We start from the raw sequence: 14,322 nt of genomic DNA, 5'->3' as shown, positions 1-14,322 counted from the left end.
CACCAAGAAGAGTCCCAGATCTGGTGTGCCCCTCCAAAGAGTAAGATCTCTGTTTTGTCGGCATTCAAATTCAGTCAGTGAGCCGCCATCCAGCTTTTCTACTTCAGAGAAACACTTAGTCAGGTTATCTTTGATTTCACATTGTCTCTCCCCTATCAAAATGACAAGCTGGGTGTCGTCAGCGTAAGAGCAGATTTCAAAGCCCCATTTTCTGACAACTTCCGTGAGGGACAAGACTTATGCACTAAAAAGGGCAGGGCTCAGTGAGGAGCCCTGAGGGACTCTGCATTTGGATGGAGCTAAACCATTGTAGAGCTTTGAAATGAGGTCCAACCTCATAATGTTTTTTTATCATTGAACTATGGGAAACGGAATCAAATGCCGCGGAGAGATTGAGTATTATCAGGACTGCGGCCTTGCCCTCATCCACTTCCAGTCTGATATTATCCAGTACAGCAATGAGGGTACATTCTGTGCTGTGTTTGTTTCTGAAGCCATTGGTGATGGATTTAGAAAGTTGCTGTTTTCCAGCTTTAGGTGGGGTGGCATGGAGCTGTGGGTCCAGTAAGGTAGGAAATTGGAGATGGTCTGGAGCAACCCCCACCTCTAGAAGAGATAAGGACCTAAGCAACGAAAGCAAAGGGGAGATTGGTGACGAACAGATGTGGGAGTAGGTGGTGCAAGGAAGGAAAGGTGCAGGATCACTGATGGGGGCTAAAATACCCAGGGCCAGCCAGGAGCCCAGAGCAGAGGGCTGGGGCCTTATAATTAGTGGAATGGCAAGGGATAGCAGAGGGGCTGCATTGGGAAGGCATTGAAATTGTGTAGTTGCTCAAGGAAGCCTCAACCGAGAAGGAGAGCATGACAGAGGATGGTGGTGAACAGCAGGTCACAAGAGTGGCAGGTGAGGGTCATAGATAGAGGCTGGCCTCAATGATGGGTATTCCAAGGGGGCAGCAAGAAAGAGATGTGGATGACATGGAAAAGACATGGAGGGGAAGGGAGGTGGCCTTGGAGCTGCATCCCATGGTGACTATAAAACAAGCATAGAAGTGAGAAGATAAAATTGTCAAGGGGGCGAGTTTTCAAGTGGGATACAGGTAACAAAAGACCAAGGTGGATGACAACACTACACACGTAAGTAACAGACACTGAGAGTGAGAAGGCAGGGGAATGGTGAGCAATGTGGGAAGAGAGAGTAGAGGGACAATGTGGAACGCAACAAGAGCAGGGAGAGAGGGGCGAGTGAATTTGAAATTTGAAATGTTACTCATGAATTGGTGGGAGTCTTCAGAGAAATTCTTGGTAAGGAGGATGGTGTTGCAGAAAGAGAGAGTGGACAGGCAAGGTGGGGTGACACATGCAAAACAAATGGACCTTAGTGGATGGGGGGACAGGCATCATGGTCATAACATAAAAACACCCAGAGCAGTCAGGGATGGAGGGGCCAAAGTGTTATATTCTCCAAACTAGTTAAAGTATTTTACATGTACATTTATAAGATGCATTGGAACACTGGTGGTTCCCTAGCAACCTGTCTTCTCTGAGCCTGCTAATGGAATGTAGAGGGCAGAGAGAGAGAAAGCAGTTGCAGAGGAAGGTGGCTGGTGTTTCCAGGGGTCGTTCCTGATATCTTAATAAATCATCTTAAATCTACTAATGTGTCCTGTCACTTCAAAATACAAAGGCCAGTTGAATAAAGAGAGCAAGGAGGTGCTGGAATTGGTAGTAAGCATGGAGACAGCAGACAAGACAAAACAAGACCATATATGGGAATAGCAGACCCTTTGGTGGGCCATTTGCTGCTGGCAGAAAAGAGAAGATTTGGGGTGGTGATAGGTGGTTATCTTTAAACTGTTACACAGGGAGATTCAAAGCAAGGAGGGATCTAAAGCAAAAGACAGGTAGTAAGGCAAGTTTCTAAGGGTGTCCTCCAATGAGACTTTGACTGCAGCATTCACAATTTACTCCAGCATTTTCTGCCAAACCTTTTTCAGAAAGTAGTCGGCCACCATTTAAATATATGGACATCATTAGAATGTCACAGAAAAATGGCAACAGAATAGCCTAGATGAGAGGGACCTCACAAAATCATGGGTAGAGGAAGATCAGGAATTGTGATTACAGTTCATGACGCGGACCAGACCAAAGCTGGCCATTTATAGATTACCTCAGCCACATGTTCCCTTTCAGTGCCATCCAGCCCTGGGAGGAGTGGGGCCCAGTGTAACAATGGATCAGGCAGAGTTTGATGGAACTTTAACAAAGGAGCTGTTTCAGGTTGCCATGTAAGTTCAAGTATGAGTGCTCCAAGTGGTGGAGGTAAGCACTTACTAGTGTAATGTTTCGCAGGACAAGAATGGAACTTTGGTATATGTGGTAGCGGAGGTGCAAATGGGAACATGGGAAAAGGCCAATTAACTAGTTAGGTTAAAAGCCTTTGCGCTGTGGCTGCCCCAATACCTGGATAGAGCAACAAATGAGTAGTTGAGCAGGAGCTCTGAAACGGGATTCATGATACCATGCACTGGTCCGTGCTTCAGACGTTGGTGTGTCAATTTGAGGCCAGTAAAGTGGGCGGAGCATGTAGTGCTGGAAAAATTGCCAAAACAGATGTGAGCAGGCAGAATGCTGGGCCACTTTTCAGAGGTATCCATCCTGGCCTTGATGATATCCGAATAATGGGATGTTCTATTGAAGACGGAAGGAGAATTCAGGCTAATTCACCATCGGTCTTGGCCAAAAAGAAATTTGGTCAAAGACTACATAGCAGAAAAAGAATGATCAATTTGCTACATGGGCACTGATGAAGTGATAGCTTTGGTTAGAACTCCGGGGTGGGAGCTGAAAAGGGATAAATAGACATACAGTCAACTTTCAGGCTGCTACCCATACACCTACAAGACTTTCCACTTCTAGAAATACAGTTTGATGGAAAGCTCTTTATAGAAAAGTTCATGTCACGGCATGTTCAGTAGCATGCATATTTTCTGAAAGCTTCAGCTATTATACTAGAATGGATGGTAGGGTGAGTGATGAGGTCAGAGCATGTTTTGCACTATCTGATTGACTTTTTGATTGTAGGTGGGCCAGAAGGGCAAAGTGAATGAGCAAGACTGATGATGACAATGAAACCAGTGACACAGGAACTGGGGGTTTCATTCACCCAAGGAAGAGCAGAGGGGACAGCAACAACGGTGACATTTCTTGGCATAGAACTGGACCTTTTGGCCATGATGCTCAGATTGCCAGACAACAAACCAGTGACTGAGAACACTGGTGTGTGAAGCAGCAGGCAGAAGCAAACACAAACTGAGAGATGCAAGTGACACTGGGGCACTTAAACTTTGCCTGCAAAGCTGATTCTAGGACCAGCCTTTTGTAGTCAGATAGCAGTGGAGATGAGAGGAGTAAAGAAGCCATTCCATGGAAAAAGACATAACGAGAACGTGAAGCAGGACATACTGAGCTGGGTGTTCGTTCCGAATAAGTATAACAGAGTCACGTTGTAGATTGACATGGACCCATAAAGATAGGTTGTTGAAATATTTTCTGATGCACCAAGAGCATGGGTTTTGACCTCTATGGGAAGGGGCAATGGTGGCCAGAAGACTGTAGAAAATGCAACAATGCCTTCCTGCATATATTAATAATATAATAATAATATAATATATATATATATCCAACCAAAACTTGCCCTGATACGAAGACGCCCACAACAGTGATTTCTTCATTGCTTTATTCAACAAAACCAGCACTTTGCATTCCAAAAGCTTTTCTTCTTGCCTGAGGAGTTTCGGGCCCCTGCTCCTTATTCATAGGCATTAGCTGTTGATCCACAGAAGCACTCAAACGTATTTTCTCCTCTCTGCATGCTGAATAAAAATTGCCCTTTTGCTGGGCCTCTCAGGTGAGCTTGATTTATATCATGGGCCCGCTAGTAATTGTGGTACATGTGGTGCAGAGTCCTCCCTTCAATGGGTTTTTTCAGCAATTCACAATGTAAAATGAGGGCCTCAGATGACAAGTCCGGTTTCAAAATATAATAATCACTGTGCTGTTCAGAGGCATCATCGTGCCAAGCCCCTGCAGCCTCACATTACCATTTTCGTGATGGGGCAGTCCTCCACGGCCAGGCTGCCATGTACAAATCCATTCAAACGATATGAAAGATCTAAAAATGTTGTTAATTTTCCAATAAATGAGGGGTCTATGGCATAGAAAACAGTAACCGAAAGCATCACAGATGGTTCTACAATAAGAAATAACGAATGCAAGCTTCAAATATTTCCTCATTAAATCAAGTAGAGCCAGACATACAATTAATATGTTATATTGCTTCTTCCTTACAACCACATAAACAACTGCTCTTTGATGACAGACACTTTGTGTTTCAAGAGCCTTCAAACTGAGACAAAAATCTTAAATATTTTAGTTTATAGCTGGGCTCAAGATTATAAGTAAAATACCTTTGCTTAACACTGGAGTAGGAGTCAGTTCTATAGTGCGCATGTTTGTATTTCTCTGCCCTTGTCAGGGCAACAGCTCTTGCATTTTTCCTCATGGGATTCTTTATTAGTCTTGTCTGCTCAGAGCGAGGCAATTTTTGGGATATTTTTGCAGAGCCGATTTATTTGCTATGAGTGACCTGAGGATCACTGTGAGATTAAGACACGAGGAAGAATCACTCGGTGCTGTCACTTCTTGATACTGGCAATGGAGCTGTGGGATAGAGAGTTGACGAACAAGGAATTCACATTTGTGATGAACAACAAATCAGCGGTGAGAGAGATAAAATAATGTTGACTAGTGACAGATGATGATAAGAGTCCTGAAAGAGCTGGCACTTGTGGCTCAATGTCAGTGGTGGCTGCTACTTAACGGGGGTGGCAGGGTGGGGGGGATAAAAATAATCACTTACCTGCAGTCCGGCTGCTGCCTCTCGGTCCTCTTCAGTCGACTCCAGATGTAGGAAGCACACAGGCTCCCAGACTCCCTTAGCCAATCATGATGGTGCTGTCACCAGCATGACAGCAGCGTCCTGATTTGTCTGAGTGCCATGGTTCACTCCTTAGACAGGGACTGGGAGCTAGTGCATGTTCTCCACCCAGGCTCTACAATACAGCCGGGTCGAGAACATGCTAAGTGCGCATGACTGTTTCGCTGGCACAAGACAGCTGGCCAAACTGTCATGCGCACTTAAGAGAGTACCCACCACTCCTCCACCTGCTCCTGTGTCAGCCCAGCTCTGCCCTGCAACTAAAATGTAAACCAGCTGAGCCAGGACATAAAAATAAAATGATAATAGCATTGCATTATTATCATAAAATGTTCCCTTTTTGAACTGATCACAGAGCAGTGGGGCAAAGCACCTCCGCCGTAGGGGAGGAGCCGCCACTGTTCAATAATATGTTTCTATTCAAACATATACCAGATCTTAACAAGGAAGTATCAGATATTTTTGTCTCATTTTCAGTGGTCACAGCTCTGTGGATTGGAAATGAAAGTGGAGCTGCATAGACAGACAGAGTGGGGAACTCCCTCCCTCTCCTCTGCATAGGGCACTTAAGGGAGATGAATCACTCCTGACCCAAATGCTCTGAGAAAAAAGCTGCTTTATTGGAAACAAGCAGAGATCACAATTGTTACAAACCTTCATAAGGCTTCAAATTCCTACATGGCAAGATCTGTGTGCCCACATTGCATCCATTGGGGAGGTGGTTGCTTTGCAACCATGGCTGAATGCCAAGTGGGTGCCATGATTTTTTTGCCAGATCGACAAGCAAGGATTCGCACTTTGTCACAACGGTTCATGACATCTAAGCAATACAATTACTTGAGTGACCTCTTTTTCAGTTCTACTTGAAGTATACTCTCACTATGGAGGACTGTTACTAGATTTTCAGCCTTGCTAATTTATTATGAGCGGCAGCTAAGACAAGAATTAAACTTATTTTAAAAAATAGATGCTCAATTTTGCCAACGTATGGAACACTTCAGTGTCAGGTGGTATAAACTTTCTCCACCACCTTCCCATTTTGACACCTCAAAATTTGTGCACATCACTCCAGGGCATCTGGCTGGCAAATGCCATTTGTAGGTTTTCCCGCAGACACATTTCCTTTTCTATCATGAGTGCAAAACATGGTTATTGGTCTTGTTAAGATCCTGGCAGATGGTCATTCAGTCTGCAAGTGGGGCAGGGGTCTTGACCTCCACCACCCTGGTAGAGGAGGGTCCTCCACAATTAGCAATGATTGCCTTCATGGCAGGCTGAGAAGAGATCCACACCAGCAGGGGCTTCATTCACAGCAATGAATTTTGGCCTAGCGGGTGCCACGTATAAAAGTGAGTAATTGTTTCTGTGAACAAAATGTAAATGGCCCTAAATTTCAGAAAACCTTTCACTGCATGTGGGGGGATATTTAACTTTTAACAAGCCCATAACCACCATATATTTCGTAGGGGCCAAAGGCGGAGAAAATGAGTGACAAATCTGCCAAAAGGTTGGGGGTGACCGTCACTGTGATCCAGGTGTAATGAGGCGCATGGGCCAGTGGGTCAAGCAGTACGAATGGCAGAGCCAGGGGAGGCTCTGCCAAATGTATGCTCTGCTTTCCCTGACCCTAATGGGAGCAGAGGAACTTCAGGTTTGGTGGGCTAGAAGGAACAATGGTTTATGGCAAATCTCCCACTCTTCGAAACACTCAATGAATCCCTATATACCTTGCAGGGGATGTCTAATTAGTCCTGTTAAGTATGCACTGCTTTCCTATGCAATTGGCATCGAAAACCAATCTAATGCAAATAAACTGGGATTGATATCATCCAAATTCTTTAGATATGTTATCCACCTAGCTGCATGATTCTTGCATAATTATACCTCCCAATGGACAGGCTCTGTAGCATTCATTCGAAGAGGCAGATCCTACATTCCTCTAGGGTCGAAAGAGTTGATGATGTGGATAGCAGAGAAGAAGGTGCTTCCTCCCTCATAGAGCTTTTTCCATCATGGGGCACTTTCCCCTAATATATTTATGGGGATTTTGGTGTTTGGATCAGTAAGGAGTGTGTGAAGCAGTAGACAAAAGATGAGTGGAGAGGAAAAGCTTTTGCTATTAAGTTCACGCTTTCTACTGGGTGTATTAATCAGCAAGATGGTGTTACAATTGGGAAACGGCCTTTAGGACGAAGCCTCAATCACGCTGTGCTTTCACAGCGCTGGTAGCAGGACGAACGCGTCTTTAGAATGCAATCGTTCGGCACGCAAGTCGTTACGACTTGCGTTAGGGGGGCGCAATGGTGGAGTGGTGTTGGAATTAAAGTCCCTCACCTTCCCTACTGTTGCGCTGACTGGAGTTGGAATAGTAAATTAAACAATTCCAATATCCAGCGCTCCCCTAAGGCAAGTCATCTAAACAACTTGCGTGCAGAACAAATGCGCGCTAAAGTTGCATTCCTACAAATGACGAGTTCCTAAGGCATGCGTGAAAAACGCATGCGGAATTCCTTCATTTATTCATAACAATTTCCCTTGGGTTAAACCGTCCTTATTTTTTTTAGATAATATTCTAAATGTTGGTGCACTAGAAATCCCAGCACAGGTGACATGATAAGTAACAGATTCTGGATATGGCAAGAGTGTGTTTAAAAGATCTGTAGTCCATCAGAGTTGCATCCAAGTGTTTATAACGGGGCACAATTGGGTTGTGTCAGAAAGCACAGTGACTTTCTCTCAGTGCCTGTCAGTGGGTAAAAATGTGTTCAGAATACACGGTAATCCAATCCTTGGCCTCTGTGCAAAGAGCATAGAGCAATGTTCACGTATGCCAGCTGCATTGGTGATTCTATGCAAATGGATAGGGTGGCACTCTATGGGAATTTCAGTGCATATGTAAGCTGCACCCTTAATTATGTAGGCCCCACTCCTTTTAGGGACCCCTCACTATTTTCATCCCACTTAAAGCCTTGATTTGAATGATACGTGGGTCAAATATATGTTTTTAATTAAAGGTTGTACGTTAAATATAGAATTTGATGGTGCTTCTCACTCTGATACCTATACACCTTTGTTCACACAGAGACTTATCATGGGTGTCAACAGCGCTTCATGAATAGACTGTGCTGCTGAAGGCAGCGCTACCCCTAACTTGTTGCTCTGTAGCTGTGATGGTCTTTGAAAAGGTCTGTGTCTAAGTAATAAATGTGCTCAAATGGCAATGATGATGCTCTATGAGGACAGATGAACAATCAAGCTGTGTTTCCGCATTAAGGGCCTTATTATGAGTTTGGCGGTGCTGGAGTGGAACCACCGGCTCCCGCACCACAAAACCTGTGGTTGATCTGCCCGCCAGATTAGGAGTTTTCTCCTGTGTGGCAGGTGGTTCTTTGGCTTTCCAAGGGTGGTGCCTATGAGAAAGGCACCACAATGGGAACGTCAAAATGAGTACCTACACGGCATGAACTGCTGCAGTCTATGGTGTGTAGGTACTCGAGTCCATGCAGACAGCGGGGCACAACATGTGCCCCCCTACGCGCACCCCATGGCCCTGAGGGAACAGGGCCTCCTTTGTTTCCTCTCTGCCACGGTTCTCATGGTGGGTTCACCACCATGAAAACTGTGGCAGAGTGGAAACTTGTAATATGCTTGGCGGGACCACGGCGGTCCCGTCAAGCATACTGTGGCCTCAAGACCGCCGCACCACCGCTTGGGATCTCTGCTGCATGGTAGTTGTGGCGGTCAGAGGGTGGCCAAACCGCCCTGGTCGTAATAGGGCAGTTAGAAGACCGCCTCCCCCCCTCCCATCAAGTCCGGCCGGCCGTGGACCACCAGACTCGTAATAAGGCCCTAAAACTTGACAAAGCGATTATTTACAAAACATGTCAGCTGAAGATTTGTATTGTAAAATGGGATGTCAGTAATGTAGGTGATCAAAATTGTGGATTAATAAATAAGGCTGACTACATCATTGCTATGTTCATATGTAGTTTCTGACTCTAACTAAATGTTGGAAGTTGCATCCCTCTCTTGGAAATGGCATCGCTTAACTCAGAGAGATAGCTCATGTGATAGCTTAACTCAGAGTGATAGTTCTTGCGATGGATAAAGCACATTTTTTTTAGCACAAATGTGGTGACAAGTCCTGATTTGGGGCCCACAAAGGCAGGCTTTGATGACGTGGTGCATGCATTATCTGACTCACACCAAGCGTTATATATTTTAACTCAGCTATGATGATGCTTAGTTACAAGCAGCTTGCATCACAAAGGCGCTCAGCAAAAGATAACTGCATCAAAAGGAGAACTGAAAAGATGGAATGATAGGCGGGTTAATCTCACTTTATATATTTATGAGGAGACGCTGCTAACTGCCAGGGTAACAAGAAACACAATAGATCCCATGCGGCAACAAATGCTCTTCAGTAACTGGGGATGGCCAGTGCTATAAATGTGTTGTTCCCAGTGGCAAGATCGACACAGAGAGTTAACCCCTCAGGTCAGACGTGCCGTGAAACCAAGGAGACGCGTAGGTGCTATTGCTGAGATAGGCATCTGTGGGATGAGTCCCATATGTTGTATGGGACGCCCGTCCATTGACCCTCAACCAAGCCCAGGACCACAAGCACTGGGCCCAGCCCCTCTGGAGGCATCCGCTTTACAACGCAGAGTTTCAGTCACGTAACACAACATACAGGCCATGCCGGTGAAAAGAAATGATAAAATAAGATATTTACAGTGCCTCTACTAATAAATGCACACAACATTTATTACCAAAATTCAGTGAAGGTCACATGACAAAAACGCTGTTAGTGCCTCCCAGATTGCATGTTACAGTGACTGTACATAGGGAAACGACTCTGTTAATAGTGACATCTCACTGAGTGAGTTTGGCCACTGGGATCATGGCTTCAGCTTAACTATTGAAAAAACAATTCACGTGGAAACCGTCAAGGCATGAACCATATTCGAAGGGTACTTTACAATTTATTACCGTTGTGGGTGTGAAATGGCAGCGTGTCCTCCTTGACCCTCATGATGCCTTTTCCTTGCTCACTGAGCAATGGTATAAATTGCATATTACACTCTGTGCATCTGCATGTATAAAAATTCAGTCCCATGCATAACATAACAGGTGCATTTGTAAAGCACACAATTACTCATAGGTGTCCTGGCGCTGATTAACAGACGTTTATTGTTACCCATCTCAATGGTACTCATTTTATTGACCTCAGATAGATGAAAGGCTGAGTGGACACGCTGGGAGATAGATGAAAGGCTGAGTGGACCCGTTGGGATTTGAACCTGTGACCATGAGGTCGACCACAGGCCCCTGCAGCAGCTGCTTTATTCCACTGAGCCACCAGACCCGGCACAACTGGCAGCCGTTCTTATGCCCATGGATATGGGGACCTTTGAATTTTGAAATAGTTAACGTCTGATGTTTCAAGAAACAATAGGAGTGTGCAGTCAGTCTTTTACAGGAAACCCAACTCTGATTTGCACTGTACCTTTTGAACAGTGGCAAACTGGTTATTGACATATTGATCAAGATTAGGAAAAAGTGAGAAGGGGCAGCTAAGTGGCAAATCCTTTAACATTGATCCCTTTCTAGGGGTTCGACTGTGTGTTTTTTCATCTCGCTAGTATCACACTGCTATTTTCTTTTTCAAAATTTCAGAACATCCTGGGCCTTGTTTCAGAACTGTGACCTGTCGTCACCATTAAAGTCCTCATTCCCAGTTGACCACATTTAAGAAAGGTAGGTATTGTGACAGGAAGTACCAACCTCAACCGGTTTCTCACTCCCAAATCCAGCCACTAGACGATAAAGTCCCATGAATGGCGAATAACCTGGTGGGTCTAGATTTACTGGATTCTTTTATACTTACATATATACAACCGGCTCAAAAGAAGGAGTTAAATGTGAGTAGGATGACACATGTGTCAGTGCAGCGCCAGGGATGCTGTGGGATCGCTGCATATTCTCCTGGTGCTGTGCGGCTGGGTCAAGTGGGAAAAGGTCTGCGTCACTGCTCAGTCAGTGGCGTAGCTAGCCCATGTGCCGCCTGTGGCGGTCCCTGCCTTTGCCGGCAGCGGCATGTAAGAGCGGGAGAGGGTGCTGGCGATTCACGCGATGACCACAGGAAAGACCACAGGTAAGAGGAGGGGGTTTAGGGGGGTGCTGGTGATTCTTGTGGTGGTCGCAGGTAAGGGGGGAAGCCGCCACCGCCAAAACTCATGCCGCCCGGGGCTGACCACCACCCCCTCACCTGCTACACCACTGTGCTCACTGCTGCTGCCCTAGAATCCTAGTAGTTTTATAAGGGGGGAGTGAGGGGGGGCATCCGGTATAGACCCTTTCATCTAGTTATTTCAGGTGTGGTAACTGCATGTCACATGGGGCCATATGTAGGTACCTCAATACCGGTCAGTAACGGCCGAAAATCGGTAAATATCCCGTTACCGACCGGTATTGAGGCACTTGAGATGTAGGTGGCTGATTTCTGGATTCGGTATTTACCGAATCGGAATTTTAAGAAATCGGTAAAATACCGGTTCGGTAAATTACCGAATCCAGAAATGCTATGTAGGGGGCACTCAAGTGAGTGCATTATTGGTGTCTGGATTCGTTATTTACCACCAACTACAAGTTGATGATAATGATGAATACCTTTCAAAAAGCATTTTTGTGCTATTTGTAAAGTGCCATGTGGCAGACATGCGCCACATGTGCACACATGCACGAATCAGGGGTGCAACAGTGTGTCAATGTGACACCCTGCCACCCATGATAATGCCTCCCCTATTACCGATTCGGTATTTACCGAATCGGTAATAGTAACTGGCTTCCCATTCATTCCTATGGGCCTCATTCATAAATACCGATATTTACCGATTCAGTAATAATTACCGATTATTTACCTACATACTATTTACCGATTCATAAATACCGAATCGGTAAAATTCGGTATTTATGAATCGGTAAATAGTATGTTACCTACATATGGCCCTTAGAATCAGCCACAGCAGTACCCCCTGCCTTGTACTCCTGAGTAAACCCGCTGGTGAACTTGTAATAGGCCCCTCAAACTCCTTACAGAATTTCCCAGCAGCTGTAATACTCATTTAAGTCTACTGGCAACATTTGGGTCTTTTACACAAATATTTAATCTCAAAGTGTACATTCCTACTGGCCTTAATAAATATGATTACACTATCTGGCGATCTGGTGACGATACCAAGCTCCAGTAATTGCTCTGAACCCAGATAGTATCTTCATTTATTTACGGCTTATGAAAAGGTTGGGGATCCCCTGAAGGATTTAGTTAATTATTTTGTAGTTTTATAAAGCATGTTTCATTACAGCTACTTCGTACACTTGAAGAGGATTGTTAAAAAAATTATGGTGAGTAAGCATAATCTAGAAACATGTTAAAGATATGTCACATAAAACTAAGATAGAGACTGACCGTATGGATCAGAATCCCTAATCTGTCTAATAAGATCTGTACAGGAACCATGCATTATAGGTCATAAAACTGAAATCAGCAAAGCAGTAGGAAATGCAATAAACACTTAGCAGTATCTCAACTGGGAGAATAATTTCCATCCTGTGTATGAGTCTCACCCCTGGGATCACAATCTCATTCAATGAATGTGAGTCTTAGCCCTTCTAGGACAATCTCACACATGGAGCTTAACATAACCATTTGAGAAGATTCTAACTCTAAGCCTTAGGGCAAGGTTTTTCTTACAATGAGAGTTCACAACTAGAGCACTTTTTCAGGTACTGGGTGTGTGTCGCACAATCCAAAAGGGAGACAGAAAGGGAGAGTGTCCAGTGCTTAATTTGTAAATAAATAAGTGCCAGGGCTCTTGTCAGGAGGCCACTTCAGCTTGCACCTCAGATTTTTCCTGCCAGCACTGGCAATGACAGTATCAACACTACTGCTAGCCATCACACTCCTACAAGTGTGACATTTTACACTGTTCCAGGCCTCAAAGCTATAAGAATTGCTCGGGTGACATGTGTTAGCCATTTTTTATGTATATTGAATTAATAAACAGCTGTTGTGCTAATCTCTAAATTAGATTTACAGAGCCACCTTGTGGCAGACTGTCATAAAAAACGATTTCGTCAATTAAGTGTTGGTGCCAAGCACCAGAAACTACTGGCTCAAATTAAACACTGAGAGTGTCAAAGATTATGTTCTGGCAAGCCCACCCGTTCTCCAATATCTGGCTGGCAAGCTCACAACCTTTAGGTGGCTCTTAGCCCACCTGCAACCAAGACACCATCAGACCGGATATGAAGTACAACAAAAGAGTAAAGCAAGGCAACAGGTCGTTGTATGACTGAGTCACGCATGGCTAAACCACGTGTGCCTCTACAATGCCGCCCAAACAAAAAATGGGTCTCAACAATGCATTCCTTACCACGCATGCCAATACCACACATGCCTTTACCAAGCAATTTCATGGTAAAGGCATGATTGGCAAAGGAATATGTGTGGTAAAGATCACATCCCAGCCCCTTCATTTGGAGCCCTAAAACCTGCTTCACGTACTTAAAACTACCCCAACCCCAGACCTGTCTTTAATCACTAAAACTACCCCCAGCCCTGAAAACTGTCCCTTACCCCTCCCCGCCCTGAGCCTTAAAACTCGCCCTTAAGTCCAAAAACCTTCCCTGATCCCAGTCCACACCACCCTGAGCCCTATAACTGCCCCCAGCCCTGAAAACTGTCCCTTTCCAGTCCCGCCTGGAACCCTAAAAACTGCCCACCATGTCCTAAAAACGACCCCAATCTCATTTTTGTGATATTTTGCATTGTCTTTATAATAGGTACATTGTATCGATGTTTTTAATTGGTTTTAAAAAAAGATTTTTAATTTTTGACACGATGGTAAAAAATAACTGGGTGAGAAAGGAAGGGTAATAAGGAAGAGCATGGGAGAGTGTGTTTTAAGAGAAAACAGAAGACAGTAAATGGAAAGGAAAAGAAAGGGAGAAAAGGGAAAAAGTAGTGAAGAGCAGTCGTAGGGGAAGATGGAGAAAGGGAGAGCAAAACAGTGAAGCAGGGGCATGGAAGGGGACTGTAGAAAAGATACAGAGAAGGGAAGAGGGATTTGTAAAAAAGAGAGCGAATACGTGATAAATGGGGGAAAGACAGATGGAGCTGCACTGAATGAGGGGAAAAGAAATAGGACTAAGGCAACAGCAGAAAGAATTAAGAAATGAATTGTGAATAAGGTTACAAGTGCTAGGGTGGAACTTGCAGTACTTAGTACAGTGGGGCTGCATCTTAGCTTGTCAACCAA

The 14,322-nt window shown here is 44.7% G+C and overlaps 1 protein-coding gene across 2 annotated transcripts in view; it reads right to left on the bottom strand.

The window, feature by feature from the left end:
- Nucleotides 1-14,322, bottom strand: part of VIPR1 (vasoactive intestinal peptide receptor 1) — an 806,458-nt gene that overhangs the window by 650,510 nt on the left and 141,626 nt on the right. The gene's annotated exons all lie outside the window — the stretch shown is intronic.

The sequence above is a fragment of the Triturus cristatus genome, chromosome 10 (genome assembly GCF_964204655.1).
Source record: "Triturus cristatus chromosome 10, aTriCri1.1, whole genome shotgun sequence".
Taxonomy (NCBI): Eukaryota; Metazoa; Chordata; class Amphibia; order Caudata; family Salamandridae; genus Triturus; species Triturus cristatus.
Note: the sequence above shows the minus strand (reverse complement) of the source record. Positions and strands in the feature narration are given on the sequence as shown.